Genomic DNA, 27247 nt, shown 5'->3' on the forward strand with positions numbered 1-27247 from the left:
CACTACCATCAGATCCACCACCAACACCATCATTACCAGCTGCCAACCCCCGCCCAATTCCATGGACTCTTCCACCAGCCTTCCTCATTTTTGGTAGAAATGTAGACAAAATCCAACAAACTATATAGTAATGTAAAACAAGGTACAAGGTGTCTATAGGACAGGGGAGATTTTGAATTTCTGCAGACACTTGTGGACACTGGACACTTTTGGATTGTGTGAGGCCCACTGATATCTGAGCGCTATGTGACAGGCTCGATGGCACAGCTGTGATCAAAGTGACTAGAGGATAAGGGAGATTTTGAATCTCTGCACACACTTTTGGACACTGGACACTTTTGGATTGTGTGAGGCCCAATGAATATCTGAGCGCTATGTGACAGGCTCGATGGCACAGCTGTGACAAAAGTGACTAGAGGATAAGGGAGATTTTGAATCTCTGCACACACTTTTGGACACTGGACACTTTTGGATTGTGTGAGGCCCAATGAATATCTGAGCGCTATGTGACAGGCTCGATGGCACAGCTGTGACAAAAGTGACTAGAGGATAAGGGAGATTTTGAATCTCTGCACACACTTTTGGACACTGGATGGACACTTTTGGATTGTGTGAGGCCCACTGATATCTGAGCGCTATGTGACAGGCTCGATGGCACAGCTGTGACCAAAGTGACTAGAGGATAAGGGAGATTTTGAATCTCTGCACACACTTTTGGACACTGGACACTTTTGGATTGTGTGAGGCCCAATGAATATCTGAGCGCTATGTGACAGGCTCGATGGCACAGCTGTGACCAAAGTGACTAGAGGATAAGGGAGATTTTGAATCTCTGCACACACTTTTGGACACTGGACACTTTTGGATTGTGTGAGGCCCACTGATATCTGAGCGCTATGTGACAGGCTCGATGGCACAGCTGTGACCAAAGTGACTAGAGGATAAGGGAGATTTTGAATCTCTGCACACACTTTTGGACACTGGATGGACACTTTTGGATTGTGTGAGGCCCACTGATATCTGAGCGCTATGTGACAGGCTCGATGGCACAGCTGTGACCAAAGTGACTAGAGGATAAGGGAGATTTTGAATCTCTGCACACACTTTTGGACACTGGACACTTTTGGATTGTGTGAGGCCCAATGAATATCTGAGCTCTATGTGACAGGCTTGATGGCACAGCTGTGACAAAAGTGACTAGAGGATAAGGGAGATTGGATTGCTTTTAAAAAAGCAGTTTGCGGAGCAGTGGGTAAACAGCAATGCAGGAATGTCAGGAAGCCTTAGAAGGCAGCCCAACAACCAACACCACTGATACACCACTATATAGCCTCCCCTTGCACTGCACACACAGTGACTGGTGTGTTGTGCAGGCCAAATTGCTAGCAGCAGAAGCAGTTTTTTTGTCTTCTCAGCAGGAAAAAAAAAAAGAAAGGGGAATTGCTTTTAAAAAAGCAGTTTGCGGAGCAGTGGGTAAACAGCAATGCAGGAATGTCAGGAAGCCTTAGAAGGCAGCCCAACAACCAACACCACTGATACACCACTATATAGCCTCCCCTTGCACTGCACACACAGTGACTGGTGTGTTGTGCAGGCCAAATCGCTAGCAGCAGAAGCAGTTTTTTTGTCTTCTTCCCTGCCTAACGCTCTCCCTACAGAATCAGCAGCAACCTCTCCCTATACTAAGATCGGCAGAAGTAAGATGGCGGTCGGCGTGCACGCCCTTTTATACCCCCTGTGACGCCCACCAAAGCAAGCCAATCACTTGCATGCCCTTCTGAAAGTTGGTGGTGACCCGTGCCTATGTCATCACGTTGCCCACAGTGTCCGTGGATCCTGATTGGCTGAAAAAGAGCGCAAAACAAACTTTTGAAACGCGACTTTGGCGCGTAAGTCGCCGACCTCGTGGCCGACCTCATCCTAGGGTCGGGTTTCGTTTCATGAAACCCGACTTTGCCAAAAGTCGGCGACTTTTGAATTTTTTTGACTCGTTTCGCTCAACTCTACCCAGCACTATTGTATTTTTTTTTTTTTACTATTAGGCTTAGGAAATAACAGGCAGTTAGTTGCTAACTATAGTGGCATGCAAAAGTTTAGGCACCCCTGATCAAATTTACTGTTATTGTGAAGAGTTAAGTAAGTTGAGGATTAAATGATCTCTAAAAGGGCTAAAGTTAATGACGACACATTTCCTTTGTATTTTAGGCAGAAAAAATATATACTGTCATTTTTTACAAAAATTACACAAAGGAAAATTGGTTGATGCAAAAGTTTGTGTGGTCAGATAACTTTGACAAAGGTTTCAGACCTTAATTAGTCTGGTGGGGTTATGACTTGTTCACTATCATCGTTAGGAATAGCCAGGGTTCTTCTTAGCAGCTTCCTAGCACTCCAAAAATGAAGATGGTGGAGGCCCACAAAGCAGGGGCAGTCTATAACAAGATATCAAAGCATTTTCACATTCAAAATGTAATTAAGAAATTTCAGTTAACAAGAACAGTAGAGGTCAAGATATGGTTTGCAAGACCAAGTGAAATTTCAGTGAGAGCTGCTTGTAAGATTGCTGGAGAGGCTAATCAGAAGCTCTGACTGCAAAAGACCATCAGAAATATTTAGCAGACTCTGGAGTTGTGGTTCATTTTTCTACTGCTCAGAGACACTTGCACAAATATGGCCTTAATGGAAGAATCATCAGAAGAAAACCTCTCCTGCATATGCACCATAAAATTCAGCACAAAAAGTATGCAAAAGAACATCTAAACAAGCCTGATGCATTTTAGAAGCAAGTCCTATGGAACAATGAGGTTAAAATAGAAGTCTTTGGCCGCAATCATCAAAAAGTATGTGTAGAGAAAAAAGGGCACAGAACTTCAGGAAAAGAACATCGCACCAACCATTAAGCATGGGGATGGATCAGTCATATTTTGGGATTGTGTTGTAGTCAATGGCAAGGGAAACGTTTCACGGTTAGAGGGAAGAATGGATTCAATGAAATTTCAACAAATTCTTGATGCAAACATAACACCATCTGTAAAAAAGCTGACGTTGAAAAGAGGATGGCTTCTACAAATGAATTATGATTCTAAACACATGTCAAAATCCACAAGAGACTACCTCAAAAGGGGCAAACTGAAGGTTTTACAATGGCCCTCACAGTCCTCTGATCTGAACATCATTGAAAATCTGTGGCTAGACCTCAAAATAGCAGTGAATGCAAGACAACTCAGTAAACTCACAGGACTGGAAGCATTTTCCAAGGAAGAATGGATGAAAATCACGCAAACAAGAATTGAAAGACTTTGCTAGCTACATAAAGAGTTTACAAGCTCTTCATTGTAGATCATGAATGATGAATGGATCCGGCCAGCTTCAGTGTTTCTCAATGATGCTTTCTCAGCTGTCAATCAGCAGGAGCGCACCAGCTATTGTCTCCGCCCAGACCTGTAAAGTGCAATAAAACAACTGTCTGCAATCGTGCAACCCAGCTTTTATTCATGCTTCCCGCAGTTTGGGCAGCATGAGTTAAGTTATAACAGAGTCCCAAAAACACTTTAGGTTCCTCAAATCCCAAGTCACTTATCCATACAACTTCTGACAAACTGCTAATTGTCTGCTTGTTGTAGCCAAATGCATTCTTTTTAGCTATTGATTAGGCAGAGGTACTAATTGGTTAAACTGAAACCAGGTTTATATCCACAAGACCTTGGGAATTTCTGTTGGATTGACCTTGTAGTGCTATTCTACATTGTACATGAATATTAACCGAACAAAAAAATAACTGGCGTATCAGTTGGTATGTATACAAAATAGGAGCATGGTCTCACTGACCATTAAATAGACAAAAACTAAGACAAACAAAATGAACATATACCCTGCTGTAAGCAACTAAATATAAGCAATAGGGCATATAAATAACATTAGGTACTTAGTAAACACTGTTTTTGATTTTTTTTAAAAAGTGTGAAAGCCATCCCACCAGTGTCAAGGTGTACACATGGTACATTAAGGGAAAGTTCACACTAGGCTTTTTTTCAGCATGTTTTTCTACAGAAAAACCTGATCTCTTAGCAGGGAAAAAGCTGCAGATTAAAAGCATGTTTTCCTTGTTTTTTCTTGCGTTTTTTGTGCACTTTTTGCTATGGTTTTGGCATGCTAGATTTTTTTCTTGTGCATGTTCATCAAGTTTAGTGTTGAACAAAAAGTCCTATTTCTATACAATCAGGTTTTGGAACAAAAAACACAGCAAAACCTGATACCTACGTTTTTGGTGCGTTTTTTAATCGTTTTTTCACCACCCATTCATTTCGATACATGAAAAACAATGAAAAAAACGCTGAAAGAAGTGACATGCTCCATTGTGAAAAAAACACACACAAAATCCTGATGACAAAAAAACAAGCTGTGTGCGTGAGATTTCTGAAATTTCATTGGCTTTGCTGGTACTGTGAAATGCAGCTGAAAATTTGCAATAAAAACTGCTGCAAAAACGCCGTGGGAACATAGCCTAAGGGTATGTGCACACGTTGTGGATTCGTGTGTGGATCCGCAGCAGATTTGACCCTGCAGAGCCGCTGCAGATCCGCTAGTGATGTACAGTACAATGTTATCCTATGGTAAAAAAAACAAAAACGCTGTGCACATGCTGCGGAAAAATCAGTGCGGAAACGCAGCGGTTTATTTTCCGCAGCATGTCAATTCTTTGTGCGGATTCCTCAGCATTTTTACACCCATTCCATTATAGGAAACTGCAGGGGTAAAAACGCAGGCGGAATCCGCACTAAATCCGCAGGAAATCTGCAATAAATCCACGTAAAAACGCGGGTATTTTGACATGCAGATTCTGCACGGAAAAATTCTCACACGAATCCGCAACTTGTGCACATGCCCTTATAGTTTATTTTGCATGTATGCAAAGAAAAGGCTGAATCAACTGGACCACAATGTCGGAGCAGTGCCCCCATTTGTTGAGTACCGCGGGTTCGTGCCTTTGGTCCCTGCAATCACTGTGATCAATGTGCTGAATCGGACGAGCAGTTGAAAAAAACTCCTAAACTCCTTATTTTTTGACAAAACATTAAAAGGCCGATAATTTTTAGAGTGGTCTGAGCCCCTTAATTTTTAAAATTATGTGGCCCTTACCAAACGGTAACACCATATCACTTTCGCTGGAATGTAATAAAATGTAATTGATCACTTATTACTTGCATTCTTTGAAGATGTTAGACCTAAACTACAAGAAAAAAACAAAGGCAGGAAAATAATGATTGAATACCCTGTTTTTTCTGTTCAGTGGCCAGTGTGAACGTGCACTTACATGCTGCATGCACATCAGTCTGTATCCCAGTTGAGACCTTCAGTTTTTTTTCTTAACTACAAGAACTTATCATTCTATGCAAAGAGTTGCGGGCCCGCTCTTGACCTAGGTAATGTGATATTTACCTAATGCCCTATTATTCAGTCCATCGCTGTCCCTATGCAGCTGCTTGTCTTGCCTATTGCCTATTTTTCTAGATCAGCAATTTCAGCGCAAACATTAAGACCCCAGTTTCAAAGTGAGTTGAGGACATAGCGGTATCTTCATAGGTCTCAATATAAGTTTGCTTTGCAAGTGACTCCAGTACAACAGACATTCTGTTCCTTTATGTAAGCCTCCAATTTTCTATGTTTTTCACGAAATAGAACTCTTAGCCACTAAATCAAATGAGAATGACTTTGGAAATATTGCATGTCAAGCATGAGTCATGATCACTGCTGGAAGTGCTCAGTTTTATCGTCTATTCAGATATCTGAATAAACAGTTATTTTCAGAAATGTGCCAATTAGTCAGCGTGAAAAAAATGTAAATGTATGTTGACGCAAGACTGTTGGCAGTGGATTATTCAGGATACTCTCCAAGCGTGTTACAACAGAGCTTCTTTATTCAGGATCAAACAGGAACAATATATGATAAGCTTAATAGATCAGGAATAAGTCATTTGTGTGTCTCTATCTGTGCATCATCTGCAGCAGGCTGCTTCTCTCATACACGGACACATTAAAAACAGGAAATACAGTCACATGCTCTCCCTGTGTGAGCCTCTGGGAGTTTTTTTTTGTTCTCACTTTATTAACAGTATACAAATCTAGCAACTGAACACTCATAGACAGGAATGGAGTTGTTGCACCAAACATATTCCAGCAAAGACAATATGCATTTCTGGAGCTTTCTGATACAAATCTAGTTGCAATTTGACATTATTTGCATTTAGATTTGTTGATTTTTATCATTTATCATTGATAAAAATAAAAAAAAAAACAGTCAAGGCAAACATTGCAGTTTTTTGTTTTACATTGTGTTTTTTCTTTTTTACTTCTCTAGAGTGGGTAATGACTTGAACTGAACATGAATGGATATAATGAGTTAAAAAAGTAGAGGGTTTTTCTTTGTAAAAGTGAATATATATTTGCCTTTATATTTTAGGATTTGGTAGATTACAGAACTTGTGATACCTCATTAAGCTACATAAAATATCAAAGGTGGTACATGAAAACTCCATGAAAACATACATGTGATATTGAGGTGTTGTTTTGGCTGGGAATGTGGCCTTACCTTATGTTTGACATGTACGTTTCATAGTCTAAATTGCGCCTTATGTTTTAATTTAACGTTATGGTGGAGGTGGCATTTGACTTGGACTTGTGTTGTAGAGTAATTCTTGGAAAATAGAGAGTTGGGTCCATGCCTATCTTTTGGACACATCTCATGATGAGGGGGTTAGATGTGTACCCAGGGTTATGTGCCGATCTTCAAGACCACATGCACACATTGAGTATTTTTTGTTATTTTTTTTACCTCCGTATTTGTAAGCCAAAACCAGGAGTGCAACAATCGGAGGAAAAGTATAACAGAAACACGTCACCACTTCTGTATTTATCACCCACTCCTGGTTTTGGCTTACAAATACTAAGGTAAAAAGCTCACCAGATACTCAACGTGTGAATGTGGTCTAAGTAGGGTTTCGTTCTAAGGGCCCTGTCACACATAGCGATGCACCAGCGATCCCGACAACGATATGACCTTGTCAGGATTGCTGGTGTGTCGCTACATGATCGCTGGTGAGCTGCCAAACAGGCAGCTTCACCAGCGATCAGCACCAGCAACACTTGGGTAACAAGCGACGCATGTCGCTTAGTTACCCACTGTGTACCTTAGTTACCAGCGCGCTGATGCAGGGAGCTGGTAACCAAGGTACACAGCGCTTAGAAACCCGATGTATACCTTGTTTACCAGCTCCCTGCACCAGTGCGCTGGTAACTAAGGCACACATCGGGCTTCTAAGCGACGCGCAGTGCCGCTTAGAAACCCGATGTGTACCTTAGTTACCAGCGCCAGCTCGCTGATCGCTGGTCTCCCGCCTGCCACATGCAGTGATGCGTGCTGGCCAGCAGGAGACCAGCGATCAAAAAAATGTCCTGGCCATTCCAGGATGATCAGCGATACCCGGCAGGGGGGCCGGTCGCTGGTAAGTGTCACACATAGCGATGTCGCTGGTGAGATCGCTGTTGCGTCACAAAACTTGTGACTCAGCAGCGATCTCGCTAGGGAGATCGCTGTGTGTGACAGGGGCTTAAGCTAAGCTTCACTAAGACTGAACAGCAGCTGGCAGCTAATAGAGAAAAATATGTTAGAGAATATTCCTGTGGAGAAGAGAAGGGGGCTGAAGTCTGGCAGAAGCTGGCAAACTGTATACTACATGGCAAGCACTGGGGTTAATTCAGCTCTCCTGACAACTTTTTTTTCTTTTGTCCCTTGGACTTAAATTTACACTAAATTCTTAGGATACTCAATGTGCTTCTTGACACAGATAGACCATCCAACATATGGTCTCCTCTAATGGTGATACTGTATCCATTCATCTACTTGCTGGTTTTGGAATATGGCTGTCAGTTCAATTTTGACCAACAAGTGATTGACGAGCAAAGTCTTGCCCTTGTAGTCCTCCATGACAAAACCTTTTTGATGACTAAAAATTTGGACCACTCCCTTTTTATGGTGGTACCAATCTTGTAAGCAGATGTTCAACCATAAACACCTACATGAGGCCTACTAATCAGACATTATGTAAAGCCTCTACCTATGAATGGATTTCACAACCTCTGCCCTTACTAAAGTCTCTCCTTAGTCAGCTCTCCTCTAGTCTTCCAGTTGGCTATTGCAGTTTTCAGTCATATGCCCCTTCTTAATTAGTAGGAAATCAGCGCAAAGTCAATATATATAAACCAGGATGCTCTGATATATCTTAGTCTTAAAACTTTTGGATCTACTTACTCCGACTTCCCCCTGGGCATTACTTCCAAAGGGAAAGCCTCTCTCTGACCTATGACACTCTAGAAGTAGTGAGTAGAGCAACCTCTTTACAACCAGCATTCTCATTCTCTTTTTATTTCTCTAGCATGGACTTGTCCCCGCCACACCAATAGTACACCCATATGTAGCTCTATCATGTCACTATAACGCCTACTATGTCATGCCCAAAAATGCATGCAGCACCTCACAATCATTATGTCTCATGATTAGTTTAGGCAAAATTAGGAGAATCACGCAAGCCAGCATGCACACAGAATAAATGTGATCAACATAGTAAATAATATCTGATCAGTCAAAGCCCATGATTTACTATAATAACCATGTCAGGTCATAACTTTTCTGTTGTTTGAGCACCAAAAAAGCCAGTTTATGACCAAAACCTATTGAAAGTTCAACAACCCATGTTGTTGTCATATCTCAGTTTTGGGGCTCAATCTGGTGACCTCTTGCTGTGTGGACGGTTTCTCTCTCTCTACTGAGCCACTGCCTGTTTGGTCTCTGTCCACCTGCAGATAGTTCTTTTCTCTTTTCTTTCTTTTTTTTGGTTTGCTTCTATGCAGGTGTCTCTCACCTCCCCATTTGGTTCTGACCTATCACAGCTTGGGAGGAGCTGTTTATTCCCACCTTGCACCTGCTTTTGCTGGCTATATATAAAGACAGATGGGGTTTGGAGAGCCAGCCCCCCAGCTAAGGATTATTTTACCTGGTTAATCCATGTTGCTTTTCCTATGGTTTTTTTTGCATGTCTTCCATCCCAGCACCCTTTCCTTTCTTTCACGTTTGGGGTCTAGGAGGTTTTTTTCCTTTATTTTTCTTCCGTCTTTCCTGTGTGTCTGTGTAAACCCTTTTTTAGGCCTGTGCCTCTTCCTCAGATTTTTTTCCATTTCACTTTATAGTTATTAATATTTAATGTTATATTGTTGCACTTTGTTTATGGAGAGAGTGCAGTTAAAGACATTCAGGGTAAGTCGACATTGAGTGGGGTGCCATTGAGTATATTTAGGGGGCCAACCTTCGCAGTCACAAATCAGTGTTAGATTATGGACTTTCACATGGACAATTACAGATGATTGTACATTTGTAGATTCTCTACACTTCTACTGTATCTTCTAAGAATCCCAATTAATTGCGCTTTGATTGTCCCAATAAACGCTGAGACTTGCATATCAAGTGATCTACTACCCTTAGAGCTCAGCATACTGTTAGAGGACATTTAATAAGTGATCGTCTAGACTCCCAGTTTATGAAATTCTGAAAATAGATTAAGGTCGAAGGTGTTGAAGGTGAGTGGTATTGGTCTGCACATTTCATGCAGATTTGTTAATTGTGTAAATCAGATGTAGACAGAAAGACTACTATGTTTTTAGTGAAAGTCGTTAGGCATTGATGCTCAGTCCTGACAAAACCAGTGGATTATTGACTTTAATGAAAGCAGTGTCTTACATAGCAAAGCAAATACAGTCAGTCAATTGTTCTAGACTACATGACATCCATATGAGGTCAGCACACACCTGGAGCTGGATATCTGCTCATCAGTCTGGTAAGGGAACGGACGGTCAAATAAATATTGCAAATTCTACACTTCCTCCATCTAATGTTGCAATAATACAGAATTATTATGTTCTGTATTCAATCAATAGTGAGTCCCCTAAAGTAAGAAGAGGGTAGCTACAAAGAAAGTCTCTAAAGGTTCGTTTTGTATCTATTCATCCCATAATATTACAATCCCTTACTGGAAACTTTCTTGTAAAATAAAAAAAACTCTTATACTCACTTCCTAGATTGGCGCCATTCCAACAATGTTGGAGCTGGGTCTCCGAAGAGTCAGGTAATATTAGTGTGTCATGTGAGCCCTGCAGGGAATTAGTGGCTTCTATTGGGCTGCTGTGCTCTCACTTCCTAAGGGCAGTTTCACACGTCCAGATAATTCCGGTACCGGAGCTGTCCGTGTGCATACGTATGCCATCCGTGTGACATCCGTGTGCTATCCGTATGTCCGTGTGTACCATCTGTGTGCTGTCCGTGTATCCATGTTTTTTTCAATGTTAACCCTTTGACTTTTAAAAACGCACACGGACAGCACACAGACAACATCCGTGTGCGGTACATGTTTACACGGACCCATTGACTTGTATGGGTCCGTGTGATCCTTGCTGTTGCACAAAAACGGACATGTCAGCATGTTTTGCACACGGACACACGGTCCGTGAAAACACGCTGACATCTGCATAGACACATTCATTCGAATGTGTCTACGTGTGTCAGTGTCTCCGGTACATGAGAAAACTGTCACTACACGTACCGGAGACACTGACCTGTGAAACTGCCCTAAGGAAGAACCATGGACAAGCAGAAGCAGTGGGAGCTTTAATATCAGCCACTAATTGGCTGCAAGGCTCACAAGGTATATTAATGTCATACAAAGCCAGGGAGACCCGGCACCAACTCTGTTAGAATTTTGTTGGTACAGGAGGTGAGTATCTGGTGTTTTTATTTCAGAAGAGTGAATATAGTATTAGTTAAAGGGTTGTCAAAGCAGTAGATAGGTTCTCCACAACTTTATCCCTGACCTGTTTGGTGAGCAATTGTAATTGATAAAAGTTGAATTGAAAATATGAATTATGTTGCAATCTCATCTTTCATTGACTTGAATAGACAGGTTTATTTTACTATGTTGACAAAATGTAAAGGTGGTCATCTTTAAAAATCAATAAAATCACTGGATCTGTTCCATTACATCTCTAAATAAAACAATAATGTTATGTGTATAAAAAAAACATATAGTTCAGCACTAGTACGATCAAGGTCTATGTCAGTTTAAAAGATATAGAAGTAAATCTAGACTGTATATCTCCGGCCGTGGATCTGGCATATTTACACCTGGCTGCACTCAGCTTCTTGAAAAAAATAAAGTGGTGTTTCAGTAGTAAAAGCTTCCCATGTTCAGTACAGCAAAAGGGCACAGATGGGCCTCGCCTAAATCCGCAGACAATGCTCCATACTCTAATGGAAGTCTCACTGTGAACCTTAATCCCTTAAAATAACCAATCACTGCTGCTAGATCTGTAGCTAAAGGACTCAGAGAAATCATAAAATGTAAATGTGGAAACACGGCACCTGACAATAAAAGCAGCAGCCATTGTCATGGATGTACATGATAATGGTCTAACAATGTGAATATGGATTTAGGTTCAATGGTTAGCTACTAGTGATGAGCGAACGTGCTCGGATAAGGTGTGCTAACCGAGTGTCTTCAGCGTGCTCGAATAATAGGTTTGAGTCTCCGCACCTGCATGTCTCGCAGCAAAATGAGCATATATGCTGTAGTGCATAATAATAGATAATTTAAGCACACACGCTGGCTCAGTGGTTAGCACTGCAGCCTTGCAGCGCCAGGGTCCTAGATTCAAATCCCACCAAGGACAACATCTGCAAGGAGTTTGTGCGTTTTCCCTGTGTTTGTGTGGGTTTCCTCCGGGTACTCCGATTTCCTCCCACACTTAAAGGACATACAGATAGGGAATTTATATTGTATACTTGTCAGAAATATAAAAAATTAGGGCATCGGGTATTTATACTTTGTAATATTTATTTATTGTGACATTGTTTTAATTTTTAGCTTTAGAACTTTAAAACCAATGATCCATCAGTGCATTGCAGCAATAGCACAGGATGCTACAAATTGCTAAGAAAAAGGACCAACGGCACAAGTAATACACAGCTCGGCGTCTTCATATCACTAGCTTCTCATTTCCACTTCACTCTTCCAGGTCGCTGCTCACTTGCAATTTTCATCATGGGAAAGCACAATTTGAGTCGTCATTGTAAAGTGCTGAGCTGTCCGCAGTAATTCTCCACCACCGGGGGGGATGCAGACGCTGTAACAGCGCTAGGACACCATGACCTTCCAATGCCTGGAGGGAAACCGGTGGCACAGGAACACCAGAGAACAGCAGCGCCTTTTCCCTCTGACCTTCAGGCCCCTGGTCTCTGAATGATTGACGGCTGCTGGTTGGGTTATTTTACCGCTTGTGTACCAAAACCAGCAATTATTTGGTTAATATGTGTCTAAACCCTTGTTTAGTGCCCATTAGCTTTGGTGCTGAAAACATTAGACGGACCGTTTGTTGTTGTAATTACCGCTTGTAATGGATCATTTCAGGACCTGTTTTCATCATGTTTAATAAATAGAATTACTTTGCTAATTACTTTCAAGCAAACTTTATGTCATTCCCAGAAAAACAGTTAACCGGCAATTTGCTGGAACCATAGGGTTTAATTAACTTTCTCTTTATCCCTTTAAGTGCTGTTTTGAAATTGTGTCTGTTTTTTATTGTTTTCACTTGCACCTCATTTGCCCCATGATCAGTGCCACCTCAATTTTTGGTCCAGTGTAGTTTTTCTGGACTCAAACCACACTCGTGCAGACGAACATATTTTCAGTCCGACAAAACATCATATCGCACTCAGACAATGTTAGCTTATGGGGCCATGCACATGTTAGATTTTTTTTGTTTTCGGGGCAGTGTCTGTCCGAGGAAAAAAATCACAGCATGCTCTATTTGTATTCAATATTCAGATCGCACTCGCCCATGCAAGTCAATGAGTGCGTGGAAACCATTGGACTGCACTCGGGTGACATCTGAGTGCAGTCTGATTTTCATGGACTGATGGAATGGAGAAGATGGAGAACTTTTTTCATCAGAGTTTGGTTTTCATGATTGACATGATTCTCTCGGATGGGCCGACTAGCCCCTGGTCTCATATACGCCTCTGAGTTCAGGTCAAAGGGTCCGCTGCATCAGAGTCCTCACTCAGCACGTTAAACATGGATGTGTGAAACCGGCTTTAAAGAAAATATCCCCTTTTCAATACCAAGGGTTTTTTGTGCCCAAATTCCAACATTACTGCCATAGAAATAGATACAAAACGAACAGGTAGAGCTCGGCTTCTTACTACATTTGGGTTTATCAGCGTAGATCCATCTGTACCAGAGTGCAGAAAGCAATGTGCACAATGACAGAGTCCCTCCTTCTATGGGCACAAGCGGAACTGCTGCTCCAACAGAATGCCCACAGTGGCCATAAGCCCTCCAAGTGGCCAACAGTAATGATGATAATGGTTGCACATACGGGTCATTCAGGAGCGCAGTGTAAACTGAAGAGAGAGCATCATCGTTGGAAAGGAGGTGGTGGGCAGTAGAAGGGACAGGGCACTGCCTTACTGATTGCTGTTCTGGCCAAAATAAGAATCAATATTACTTGTTCAGTACCTTAAAGGGAATCAGTCATCAGGATTTCTTCTGTCCCAAACTATTTAAATGCCCCAAACTACTTTAATGTAGCTCTTTCAAAGACAAGCCAAGGAAAACCTTTACATGACGGGTTCGTTCCCCTGTTACTTAAAAAACTGAATTGATATGTAAATGAAACCGCAGAGGTATTTGTAGATCTGAAACCTCTGTCACTCCAGCTCTACTCCATGTCCAGCACCGTCGCCTCCTCCCGCTTGACTGATGGCCTCTATGCTGTGTGACTTCTGCAAACGGTCTGCAATCCGCTAGTTACCAACCTCTCCGGTTTTCTGGGCTTAGCTTGCTTTTTGTTTTTTACTCCTCGATGACTCCTTCATAACAGAATCACCAGCCATACCGCAGATTCTAGGGTACTCAAAAGCAGGAGAGAATTGTAAAAAAAAAAAAGTGTCAGAATTTTTTTTATATATATATATTTTCTTCTCTTTTTCTCTGGGGCTGTAGGAGGAATTTTTTTCTCTTTTTCTCCTTTATGGAGATTGAGCAATTGTCTGATCGTGTGGAGCTGCTCACTGCTGAAGTGCGGGGAATTTCCGCCTATCTCACTCATTCACATGCTGTTGAACCAAGGATCCCTGCTCCTGATGTGTTTTCTGGGGATCAGTCTAAATTTGTGAATTTTAAGAATAATTGTAAATTATTTCTTGCCTTGAAGCCTAACTCATCGGGGAGCTCTGCGCAGCAGGTTAAAATTGTCATCTCCTTGCTGCGCGGCGATCCCCAGGATTGGGCGTTTTCTATGACACCTGAAGATCCTGTTTTGATTAATGTGGATGCATTTTTTCAAGCATTGGGGTTGTTATATGATCAACCTAATGCTATTAATCAAGCTGAGAGAGCCCTATTGGCATTAAACCAGGGTCAGGATCCTGCAGAGTTATACTGTCAGAAATTCCGAAAGTGGGCGGTCCTTACTACATGGAATGATAGTGCATTGGCAGCTCTCTTTCGGAAGGGTTTGTCTGAGACTTTAAAAGATACTATGGTGGGATTTCCTGTTCCCTCTGGTCTTGACGATTCTATGTCATTAGCCATTCAAGTTGATCGGCGTTTACGTGAACGCAAGACTACATGGGAGGCACTGCCACAGTTTGAACAAATGTCTGAACCTATGCAATGTGATGGAGTTTTGTCTAGGGCGCAAGGTCAGGAGTTTAGAAGTCGTAATAAGCTGTGTTTTTTCTGTGGAGATGCCTCTCATGTTATTTCTGTCTGCCCTAAATGAGAGAAACGTTTTGCACACACATTTGCTGTGGGTGGTGTACAACCTAAGTTTCTTTTGGCAATTACTCTGATCTGCTCCTTATCCACATTTTCCGCGAAGGCTTTTGTGGATTCAGGAGCGGCCTTGAATCTAATGGACTTGGATTTTGCTAAACGTTGTGGTTTTCCTATGACACCTCTGTGGACGCCTATTCCTTTGAGGGGTATTGATGCTAGTCCTTTGGCGAAGAATAAACCTCAGTTTTGGACCCAGGTGATAATGCGGGTCGCCCCAGACCACCAAGAAAATTGCAGATTTTTGGTGTTGCGTAATTTACATGATACCAGTGTTCTGGGTTTTCCCTGGTTGCAAATCCATAATCCGGTTTTGGATTGGAAATCTGTGTCTGTGGTGAGTTGGGGTTGTCGGTGTGCTCTTTGCGACACTCCTGTTTTCTCCACCTCTCCCCAGTCGCATGATGTTCCTGACTAATTGGCTGATTTTTATGATGTATTTAGTGAGAGCAAGTCTGCGTCTTTGCCTCCTCATAGGAGTTATGACTGTGCAATTGAGTTAAGACCTGGGTGTAAATTTCCCAAGGGTCGACTTTTCAATTTATCTGTACCCGAACACGAGGCTATGCGATCTTATATTAAGGAGTCGTTGGAGAAGGGTCATATTAGACCATCCTTTTCGCCCTTAGGTGCTGGGTTTTTTTTCGTGGCCAAGAAAGATGGTTCATTAAGGCCTTCTATTGACTATCGTTCCCTCAACAAAATTACGGTTAAATTTCAGTATCCATTACCCCTGATTTCTGATTTATTCTCCAGAGTTAAAGGCGCTTGCTGGTTTACTAAGCTTGACCTCAGGGGGGCGTATAATCTTATTCGCATCAAGCATGGGGATGAATGGAAGATGGCGTTTAATACTCCGGAGGGACATTTTGAGTACCTGGTGATGCCTTTTGGGCTCACTAATGCCCCTTCTGTTTTCCAATCCTTCATGAATGATATTTTCTGGGACTTTGTGGATAAGTTTTTGATCATCTATCTGGATGATATTTTGATCTTTTCCAGGGATTGGGATTCTCATGTGGAACATGTTCGGACTGTGTTCCGAATTTTGAGGGAGAATTCCTTGTATGTTAAGGGATCGAAGTGCCTTTTTGGTGTACAGAGGATTTCATTTTTGGGATTTATTTTGTCTCCGTCAACTATTGAAATGGACCCGGCCAAGGTACAGGCCATTTATGATTGGGTTCAACCCACTTCTTTGAAGGCTCTCCAGAAGTTTTTGGGTTTTGCTAATTTTTATCGTAAATTTATAGCTAATTTTTCTGGTATTGCTAAATAACTGACTGATTTAACTAAGAAGGGTGCTGATGTGCTGAATTGGTCTTCAGAGGCTGTTTTGGCCTTTCAGGAGCTGAAGCGGAGGTTCACTTCTGCTCCGGTTTTGTGGCAACCCGATATCTCACTTCCTTTTCAGGTGGAGGTAGACGCTTCTGAGATTGGTGCAGGAGCTGTTTTGTCCCAAAAAGATCCAGGGACGTCTAAAATGAATCCCTGTGCCTTCTTTTCCCGAAAGATCTTCCCATCTGAGCGCAACTATGATGTCGGGAATCGGGAATTGTTAGCCATGAAATGGGCATTTGAGGAGTGGAGACATTGGTTGGAGGGAGCTAGACATCAAGTTGTGGTCCTCACTGACCACAAGAATTTGATTTACCTTGAGTCGGCCAAACGCTTGAATCTTAGACAGGCTAGGTGGGCCTTGTTTTTTACGTGTTTTGATTTTGTGGTCTCCTTTCTTTCAGGCACTAAGAATGTTAAGGCAGACGCCCTTTCTAGGAGTTTCTTTGCTGATTCTCCTATTGTGACCAAGCCTACTACCATCCTAGGTGAGGGGGGTAGTTCTTTCTGCCATCTCGCCCAATTTGAGATGTGCTCTGCAAGAATTCCAGGACAAACCTGAGCGTTGTCCTATGGGAAAATTGTATGTTCCTGACCAGTGGAGGAAGAGAGTGATGTCTGAAGTTCATTGCTCCGCATTGGCTGGTCATCCAGGTATTTTTGGTACCAGAGATTTGGTGAGTCGGTCTTTTTGGTGGCCCGCCTTATCTCGTGATGTCAGGAATTTTGTGCAGTCCTGTGGGACTTGTTCCCAGTCTAAACCCTGTTCTCGCTCTAGTGGGTTGTTGATGCCCTTGCCGGTGCCTAAGTGGTTCGGTTGCATGGGATTCCTGAGAACATTGTGTCGGACAGAGGAGTTCAGTTTGTTTCCAGATTCTGGAAAGCCTTTTGTTCCAAGCTGGGAATTCAGTTGTCTGTTATGATGAGTCACCGAAGGAGGAAAAAACAAAATACCAGCTAAGTCCAGAAAAACCAGAGAGGTTGGCAGCTATCGGATTGCAGACCCCTGAACCTATCCACAACAACTAGCAGTAGCCATGGGGGGTTCCTACGGTGCCCTAGACCTCTCGATCACAGCCGGAGAACTATATAGCCTAAAGACAGAAAGGGGAAAAACTAAACTGCCCCAGAGCAGACCCCAAAGCAATAGGCAGCCCCCAACATATAATGACGGTGAAGCAAGATGAAAACACTAACACAGATAGAAAGATAGGTTGAGCAAATGATGGGGCCCAAGCTAACTACATAGGACAGGATAGGAAAGCTGCTGTCTGCCATCCGCAAAAACCCTATCAAAATGAGCCAACCGACTGATAGGAAAAACAGGCCCTGAAGACGCTAGGCTTCAAAAGACTATATCAGCACTCAGGTATATTCTGAAGACAGAGCAAAATATCAACAGATCAGAGACCCCCGGCCGGGGATGGCAGAACTCCCAAAAAACAAGGCAAAACAAAAACAAAACTGAAGAGTACAAAGCAGAGCAGAAAAACTTAGATTTGAGATGCAGGAATCAGACTGGTCTCCAAGAATCCAGCAGGAAAATCACCAGCCAGGAAGAAGGGCGTCGGCAGCCTTATATCCAGTCCTCAATTCCAGCCACCCAGTCATCATCTAGCTGCCCAGGTGTTTGGTAATCAGTCTCACTACCTTCCTTCACTAGAGGAGGGAGTTCATCAGACCTCAATGGTGAAGGGAAAAATGGACTCACAACAGTACCTCCCCCTTGAGGAGGGGTCACCGAACCCTCATCCATGCCACCAGGGCGATCCGAGTGAGCCCGATGAAAGGCACGCTCCAATCTTTCGGCATGAATATCAGAGGCAGAGACCCAGGAATTATCCTCCTGACCATAACCCTTCCACTTAACCAAATACTGGAGTCTCTGTCTAGCCAGACGGGAATCCAGTATCTTCTCTACCTCATATTCCATGTTACCTTCAACTAATACAGGGTCTGGAGGTGCCACCACAGGATCTACTGGTTCAACAAACCTCTTCAACAAGGACTTATTAAACACATTGTGAATTTTAAATGTGACAGGAAGAGCCAACCGAAAAGAGACCGGATTAATGATCTCCAAAATCTTGTAAGGTCCAATAAATCTAGGCTTAAACTTAGGAGAAGCCACCTTCATAGCGATATTTTTTGATGACAACCAAACTATATCACCCACCTTAAACTGGGGACCAACGGTCCTACGCCGGTTGGAAAACCGCTGGGCCTTTTCCTGGGAGAGAGACAACTTATCCACTACTTGGTCCCAGATCTGGTGCATTCTCTCCACCTGCCCATTGATCTGAGGGTGAAACGCAGAGGAGAAGGACAACTGAATTCCCAGCTTGGAACAGAAAGTCCTCCAAAATCTAGACACAAACTGAACTCCTCTGTCAGATACAATGTTCTCAGGAATTCCGTGCAAGCGAACCACCTGTTGTAAAAACAAGGGCACCAACTCAGAGGAAGATGGCAACTTAGGGAGTGGTACAAGATGGACCATCTTAGAGAATCTATCACAAATCACCCAAATAACAGTCATTCTCTGAGAGACAGGCATATCAGAGATAAAATCCATTGAAATATGGGTCCATGGCCTCCTGGGCACCGGCAAAGGCATCAACAAGCCACTAGAGCGAGAACAAGGTTTAGACCGGGAGCAAGTCCCACAGGACTGCACAAAATTCCTGACATCACGAGACAAGGCGGGCCACCACAAAGATCGACTCACCAGATCTCTAGTACCAAAAATACCTGGATGACCAGCCAATGCAGAGCAATGAACTTCAGACATCACTCTCTTCCTCCACTGGTCAGGAACATACAACTTTCCACTGGGACAACGCTCATGTTTGTCCTCCTGAAACTCTTCCAGAGCACGTCTCAAATCGGGCGAGATGGCAGAAAGAACTACTCCCTCGCCTAAGATGGTAGCAGGCTTAGTCACAACAGGAGAATCAGCAAGGAAACTCCTAGAGAGGGCATCTGCCTTGACATTCTTAGTGCCCGGAAGAAAAGAGACCACAAAATCAAAACGTGTGAAAAACAAGGCCCACCTAGCCTGTCTAGGATTCAAGCGCTTGGCCGACTCCAGGTAAATCAAATTCTTGTGGTCAGTAAGGACCACGACTTGGTGTTTGGCTCCCTCCAACCAATGTCTCCACTCCTCAAATGCCCAATTCATGGCCAACAGTTCCCGATTCCCCACATCATAGTTACGTTCGGATGGGGAGAACTTTCGGGAAAAGAAAGCACAAGGATTCATTTTAGATGTCACAGGATCTTTTTGGGACAACACCGCTCCTGCACCAATCTCAGAAGCGTCCACCTCCACCAGAAACGGGAGTGAGACATCAGGTTGCCGCAAAACCGGAGCAGAAGTGAATCTTCGCTTCAGCTCCTGAAAGGAAGAAACAGCCTCCGGAGACCGAATCAGCACCCTTCCTAGTCAAATCCGTCAATGGCTTGGCAATACCAGAAAAATTAGCTATAAATTTCAGATAAAAATTAGCAAAACCCAAAAACTTCTGGAGGGCCTTCAAAGAAGTGGGCTGAACCCAATCATAAATGGCCTGTACCTTGGCCAGGTCCATTTCAATAGCTGACGGAGACAAAATAAATCCCAAAAATGAAATCCTCTGTACCCCAAAAAGGCATTTCGATCCCTTGACATACAGGGAATTCTCCCTCAAAATCCGGAACACAGTCCGAACATGTTCCACATGAGAGTCCCAATTCTTGGAGAAGATCAAAATATCATCCAGATAGATAATCAAAAATTTATCCACAAAGTCTCGGAATATATCGTTCATGAAGCACTGGAAGACAGAAGGGTCATTAGTGAGCCCAAAAGGCATCACCAGGTACTCAAAATGTCCCTCCGGAGTATTAAACGCCGTCTTCCATTCATCCCCATGCTTAATGCGAATAAGATTATACGCCCCCTGAGGTCAAGCTTGGTAAACCAGCAAGCACCTTTAACTCTGGAGAATAGATCAGAAATCAGCGGTAACGGATACTGATATTTAACAGTAATTTTGTTGAGGGCACGATAGTCAATACAAGGCCTTAATGAACCATCTTTTTTAGCCACGAAAAAAAACCCAGCACCTAAGGGTGAAGAGGATGGTCTAATATGACCCTTCTCCAATGCCTCCTTAATATAGGATCGCATAGCCTCGTGCTCGGGTACAGATAAATTGAAAAACCGACCCTTGGGGAATTTACACCCCGGGTTCAGCTCAATAGCACAGTCATAACTCCTATGAGGAGGCAAAGATGCAGACTCATTCTCACTAAATACATCATAAAAGTCAGCCAAATAGTCAGGAACATCATGTGACTGGGGAGAGGTGGAGAAAACAGGAGCATCACTAAGGGCACGCCGACAACCCCAACTCACCACAGACAAAGATTTCCAATCCAGAACTGGATTATGGATTTGCAACCAGGTAAACCCCAGAACAATGGTATCATGCAAATTATGCAACACCAAAAATCTGCAATTTTCTTGATGGTCTGCGGCGACCCGCATTACCACCTGGGTCCAAAACTGAGGTTTATTCTTCGCCAAAGGAGTAGCATCAATACCCCTCAAAGGGATAGGCGTCCGCAGAGGTGTCATAGGAAATCCACAACGTTTAGCAAAATCCAAGTCCATCAGGTTCAGAGCTGCTCCTGAATCCACAAAAGCCTTGGCGGAAAATGTGGACAGGGAGCAGATCAGAGTAATTGCCAGAAGAAAGTTAGGTTGAACACCACCCACAGAAAACGTGTGTGCACAACGTTTCTCTCGTTTAGGGCAGACAGAAATAATATGCGAGGCATCTCCACAAAAAAACACAGCTTATTAGCCTTCTGAAGTCCTGACGTTGCGCCCTAGACAGAACTCTATCACATTGCATAGGTTCAGACATTTGTTCAACAGGTGGTAACATCTCTCGTGTAGTTTTGCGTTCACGTAAACGCCGATCCACCTGAATGGCTAATGACATAGAATCGTCAAGACCAGAGGGAACAGGAATTCCCACCATAGTGTCTTTTACAGTTTCTGACAAACCCTTCCGAAAGAGGGCTGCCAAGGCACCATCATTCCATGTAGTAAGGACCGCCCACTTTCGGAATTTTTGACAGTACAACTCTGCCGAATCCTGACCCTGGCTTAATGCCAACAGGGTCTTTTCAGCCTGATCAATAGCATTAGGTTCATCATACAACAACCCCAAGGCTTGAAAAAATGCATTCACATTATTCAGAATAGGATCATCAGGTTTCAAAGAAAACGCCCCATCCTGGGCATCGCCGCGCAGCAAAGAGATGACAATTTTAACCTGCTGCGCGGAGTTCCCCGATGAGTTAGGCTTCAAGGCAAAAAATAATTTACAATTATTCTTGAAATTCAAGAATTTAGACCAATCCCAAAAAAATACATCAGGAGAAGGAATCTTTGGTTCAGCAGCATGTGAATGAGCAAGATAGGCGGAAATTCCCTGCACTTCAGCAGCGAGCTGCTCCACACGATCAGACAATTGCTTCATCTCCATTGAGAGAAAAATTCCCCCTACGGCCTCAGAGATATAGAGGAAAAAATATGCACACAAAAATAAAAAAAATTCTGACACTTTTTTTTTTTACAATTCTCTCCTGCTATTGAGTACCCTAGGTTCTGCGGTATGGCTAGTGATTCTGTTATGTTAGAGGTTGGCAGCTATCGGATTGCAGACCCCTGAACCTATCCACAACAACTAGCAGTAGCCGTGGGGGGTTCCTACGGTGCCCTAGACCCCTCGATCACAGCCGGAGAACTATATAGCCTAAAGACAGAAAGGGGAAAAACTAAACTGCCCCAGAGCAGACCCCAAAGCAATAGGCAGCCCCCAACATATAATGACGGTGAAGCAAGATGAAAACACTAACATAGATAGAAAGATAGGTTGAGCAAATGATGGGGCCCAAGCTAACTACATAGGACAGGATAGGAAAGCTGCTGTCTGCCATCCGCAAAAACCCTATCAAAATGAGCCAACCGACTGATAGGAAAAACAGGCCCTGAAGACGCTAGGCTTCAAAAGACTATATCAGCACTCAGGTATATTCTGAAGACAGAGCAAAATATCAACAGATCAGAGACAAAAAAGGAATTCAGCTCACCCCCGGCCGGGGATGGCAGAACTCCCAAAAAACAAGGCAAAACAAAAACAAAACTGAAGAGTACAAAGCAGAGCAGAAAAACTTACCTTTGAGATGCAGGAATCAGACTGGTCTCCAAGAATCCAGCAGGAAAATCACCAGCCAGGAAGAAGGGCGTCGGCAGCCTTATATCCAGTCCTCAATTCCAACCACCCAGTCATCATCTAGCTGCCCAGGTGTTTGGTAATCAGTCTCACTACCTTCCTTCACTAGAGGAGGGAGTTCATCAGACCTCAATGGTGAAGGGAAAAATGAACTCACAACAGTTGTCCTTCTCCTCTGCGTTTTACCCTCAGACCAATGGGCAGACGGAGAGGACAAACCAGACTTTGGAGTCCTATTTGAGATGTTTTATGTCTGCTGATCAGGATGATTGGGTTTCATTTTTGCCCTTGGCCGAATTCGCTTTAAATAATAGAGCTAGTTCTGCCACCTTGATGTCGCCCTTTTTCTGTAACTTTGGGTTTCATCCTCGATTTTCTTCAGGGCAAGTGGAATCTTCAGCCTGCCCAGGTGTTGACACTGTGGTAGAGAGAATGCAGCAGATTTGGGACCAAGTAGTGGATAAGTTGTCTCTCTCCCAGGAAAAGGCCCAGCGGTTTTCTAACCGGCATAGGACCATTGGTCCCTGGTTTAAAGTGGGTGGTATGGTTTGGTTGTCATCAAAGAATATCTCTATGAAGGTGGCTTCTCCAAAGTTCAAGCCAAGATTTATTGGACCTTACAAGATTTTGGAGATTCTTAATCCGGTTTCTTTTCGATTGGCTCTCCCTGTTACGTTTAAGATCCATAACATGTTTCATAAGTCGCTGCTGAAGAGGTATGTTGAGCCAGTAGTTCCTATGTCTGCACCTCCTGACCCTGTATTGGTTGAAGGTAATGTGGAATATGAGGTAGAGAAAATACTGGATTCTCATCTGGCTAGATGGAGACTCCAGTATTTGGTCAAGTGGAAGGGTTATGGCCAGGAGGACAATTCTTGGGTCTCTGCCTCTGATATTCATGCCGATAGATTGGTTCGTGCTTTTCATCGGGCCCATCCTGATCGGCCCGGTGGCATGGATGAGGGTTCGGTGACCCCTCCTCAAGGGAGGGGTACTGTTGTGAGCTCATTTTCGGGTTTGCCTCTGGCTTCTGGTGAGGGTTATGGAGCTGGCTGTGCTGACAGAGGAGTAGTGAGTTCTCTATCTGAACTCCCTCTGTTGGTGAAGGGAGGTAATGAAGCTGATCTAAATGGCAGAGACCGGCCACCTGAGGAAGAGGACTGCGATTGGACATCAGGAGTTTCTGATTGGATTTAAGGCAGCCGACTCCCTAGTTTCTTGCTGGTGATTTTTCCTGACTGTGGCTCCTGGTTTTCAGTTTGGTTCCTGCCTTCCTAAAGCTAAGTTTTCTCTGCTATTGTTCATATGAGTTTTTGTCTGGTTCACTTAGTTTTTGTGTTCAGTCAGCCCTGGCTGGGACTGGGCTGAATCCCCATTTTGTCTCTGATCAGTTGATCTCTTTTGCTCTGTCTTCAGAATATACCTGAGTGCTGATATAGTGATTTGAAGTCTGGCGACTTCAGGGCCTTTTTCTATCAGACGTGTTGGACATTTATTTTGGCAGGGTTTTTTGCGTGATTGCAGACAGCAGCTTTTCTTTCCTGTCCTTTCTAGTTAGTGAGGGCCCCATCGTTTGCTCAGCCTATCTTTCTACCTGTGTCTGTGTTTTCATTTTGTTTCACCGACAATACATGTTGGAGGCTGTCTATTGCTTTGGGGTCTGCTCTGGGGCAGTTTAGATTTTCCCTTTCTTTCTTTAGGCTTATTAGTTTTCCGGCCGTGACGAGGCGTCTAGGACCACCGTAGGCACGCACCACGGTTACTGCTAGTTGTTGTGGATAGGATCAGGGGTCTGCAATCCGCTAGTTACCAACCTCTCCGGTTTTCTGGGCTTAGCTTGCTTTTTGTTTTTTCGTCCTCGGTGACTCATTCATAACAGTGGTCATCCTGTCTCAGGGAAAACTGCTGCTGTAACTGATCCTCTCTGGACACTTCTTACATGTGCCTTCCGTGTAAATGTCTCCATAGCTAATTGATCATTGATCAGGGCTATACACTGCAAAGGAAAAAGCTTCATTTTTTTGCAGAACAGATTTTTCGAATAGGTTTTTCTCAGGTATGGAGTACATTTTCACCGACGTCATTTTGAAAATCCACAGCTTTCTTCATTTCCTTGTAAGTATTTGTCCTGTTAGGTATAGTGTTGTTATAGAAACAAGACTTGTACTACTACTCTGTTCTCCTGAATGCAGTGTGCAAATAACTGCCTGCAATCCAATACACGGAGGACTGGAGAAAAATCAAGTAAAACAAGCCGAGACGTAAAACACTCAAATGTTCCTCTGCATCTAGTGATAACTTGTACCTATACTTGCAGATGTAGCAGAGCTAGCTTGGCGTCAGACATTGCCTATCTTATGTGGATGCTTCGTGACTTATGTAGGACATTGAGGTCGTTTGTGGATGTGCACACAGTAATCACATCAGTTGTCCACTGTGCACCCTGGCAGGAGACCGTAACATTATCTGTCATCAAGGACTTCTCATCTAAAAGGGGTTTTCATAACCCAGTCTTATTGAATGTATACATAATGTATATGCATGGGTAAGCTTGGCTATCGATTAGACTTCTAGAACGTTGGTGTACATGTGATCAGCAGAGACAATATCCATGGAATCAGTAGGGATCCCAACTGTAGGACTTGCAGCAATCATGAAATTACCACTTCTAATTATGGATGAGTGATAACTTCATAATTAGCTAAAAAAAAACCTCAGGAGAACCCATCAGCATGTTTCGCTATGTAATCCGAGTGCAGCATGAGGTAGGGGCTGAGACACTAATTTCCATGAGGTGACACTTATTAGGCTGTGTGCTGTTGTTTTAATACAATGAGTGTTTATCAGACTGAGATTATCACTGCCCGTACTACAACTCCTGTGCCGCCTGGTCTGACCGCGCCTCCAACACTGATTAGCAGATTGTTGTCAATGCACAATGTGAATAAAAAGCTGTGATGTGGGTGGGGTTTGCTTTCTGAGCTCTGCTACATGATACATCTAAAAACTCAGATTGCATCAATACTGCTGCACCCAGTAAACTAAATGATACATCGCTGGAATTAGGGTCTCTTTCTCTACATTTTGATGCACTCAGATTAGATAGTTAAAATCTGGTGGCAGGTTCCCTTTAAAAAAAAAACTGGAGCTGATCCCGCTTCATACAAGGCAGGTGCCAGCTGTTTTGTACAGCTCCCTCTGATTACTGCTGTTCATTTACTTATACGCTGCTATCAATCTCTGACTTGAGCATTTAACTGGCATGATCCTTGAATTCATTCAGTTGATGCAGTTACAGGTTGCTGATGGGTTGCAATCATCTATTAAGCTTCACAAAAGTTTGACTTTTAGTATATACTGCAGGACACTAGTATTGCAGTGTATAGTACAAGTGATCAAACAATCACAGGCTCATCTCCCCTAGAGGGACTATAAAAGTGTTTTTTCTATATAGATTTTTTTAACAAATGTAAATGTTACAATCACTCCTATTTACCCAGTTTAAAAATAAATGAAAAAAAAAGCATATTTGGTTATATGTATTAGTCTGATCTATCAAAATATTAAAATATGAATCATTATTTAACCCATAAAGTAGATATTTAAAAAAACAAAACATTAGATTTGCTATTTTTCATTGCACCTTCCTAAAAACTCAATGCGAAGCGATCACATTATGTTTTATGTTGCATGCACCACAAAATGGAACCAACAAAAAGCTACAGCTGAGCGAGCAACAATGAAGCTCCAGTGGAGGAAAGGTAGAAATGGTATGTGTCTAAGAAAATGGCAACACAAACCAAGTTGTTTTTGTTTTTTTTTTTCTTTTTTACGAAATTATTTTTTTAAGTCATTACAATAGTACCAAAACTATATAAGTTTAGTATCACTGCAATTGTACTGACCTGAAGAATTACCGTATGTTGTCAAGAGATTTTGAACATCGTTAAAACAATTCCCAAAAAATAATGCAGAAAAGAAATGGCCTTTTTTCACCACTGGCAGAGCATAGATTGCTTCCTTTTACAGCAAACACTCCTCAGCTTTGATAAGTGGATGCCTGGGATTTTATCAACAACTGTGTGTTATTGATTTCTGTGACATGGAACAAATCATTGTAAAAAGGGATCGGCATTTTGTAATAAAACAGGTAAATTCAATCAAAGGCACATACATTGTTTGTGAGACTTGGGTTTGGCTCAATATTCTGCAAGTGACATTGAAGATCAGTGATGATTAACTCCTCTTTAAGACAGAATGCAGCTAAGTAAGAATTTTATTGATCGGTCTTAAAATATCAAGGCCGACTATAACGCTTAGGTGAAGCAAATACATTTAAACTATTTAAGTAAAGGATGGTTGTTTTTATGCTTATTATACACTATTTGTGGTCAAAAACACGCTGAGACTAAATTCATTGCCTTTTACTTTTTACATTCAAATGTATGAATAGGTGTACTGCACTGAATAAAAAAAAAACTTTCATTGTTATTAGACCTTTTTTGTTGTAGAATAGTGATAGGCGGATTGATGGATGTTCGAGTCTGTAGGGTTCGGCCGAACTTTGGTTAGGGTACCCGAACTCGAACCTGAGCTCAGACCACACTCAAATGAATGGGGGACCCGAACATCCGGCGTTTCCTACACTGTCATCTGTATGACAGCGCTAGAAACACCGAC

The 27247-nt window shown here is 42.8% G+C and overlaps 2 long non-coding RNA genes across 2 annotated transcripts in view; one reads left to right on the forward strand and one right to left on the reverse strand.

The window, feature by feature from the left end:
* The window catches only part of LOC141053182 (uncharacterized), a 139302-nt gene extending 112701 nt beyond the window's left edge, over window positions 1-26601 (reverse strand). The window contains exon 1 of the long non-coding RNA XR_012220979.1: window positions 26473-26601. This is a non-coding gene — a long non-coding RNA (uncharacterized lncRNA). The remainder of the gene's footprint in view (window positions 1-26472) is intronic.
* Window positions 1-27247, forward strand: part of LOC141053181 (uncharacterized) — a 175475-nt gene that overhangs the window by 74877 nt on the left and 73351 nt on the right. The window lies entirely within an intron of this gene.

The sequence above is a fragment of the Dendrobates tinctorius genome, unplaced genomic scaffold, assembly GCF_039654945.1.
Source record: "Dendrobates tinctorius isolate UK_male_01 unplaced genomic scaffold, ASM3965494v1 ptg000165l, whole genome shotgun sequence".
NCBI lineage: Eukaryota > Metazoa > Chordata > Amphibia > Anura > Dendrobatidae > Dendrobates > Dendrobates tinctorius.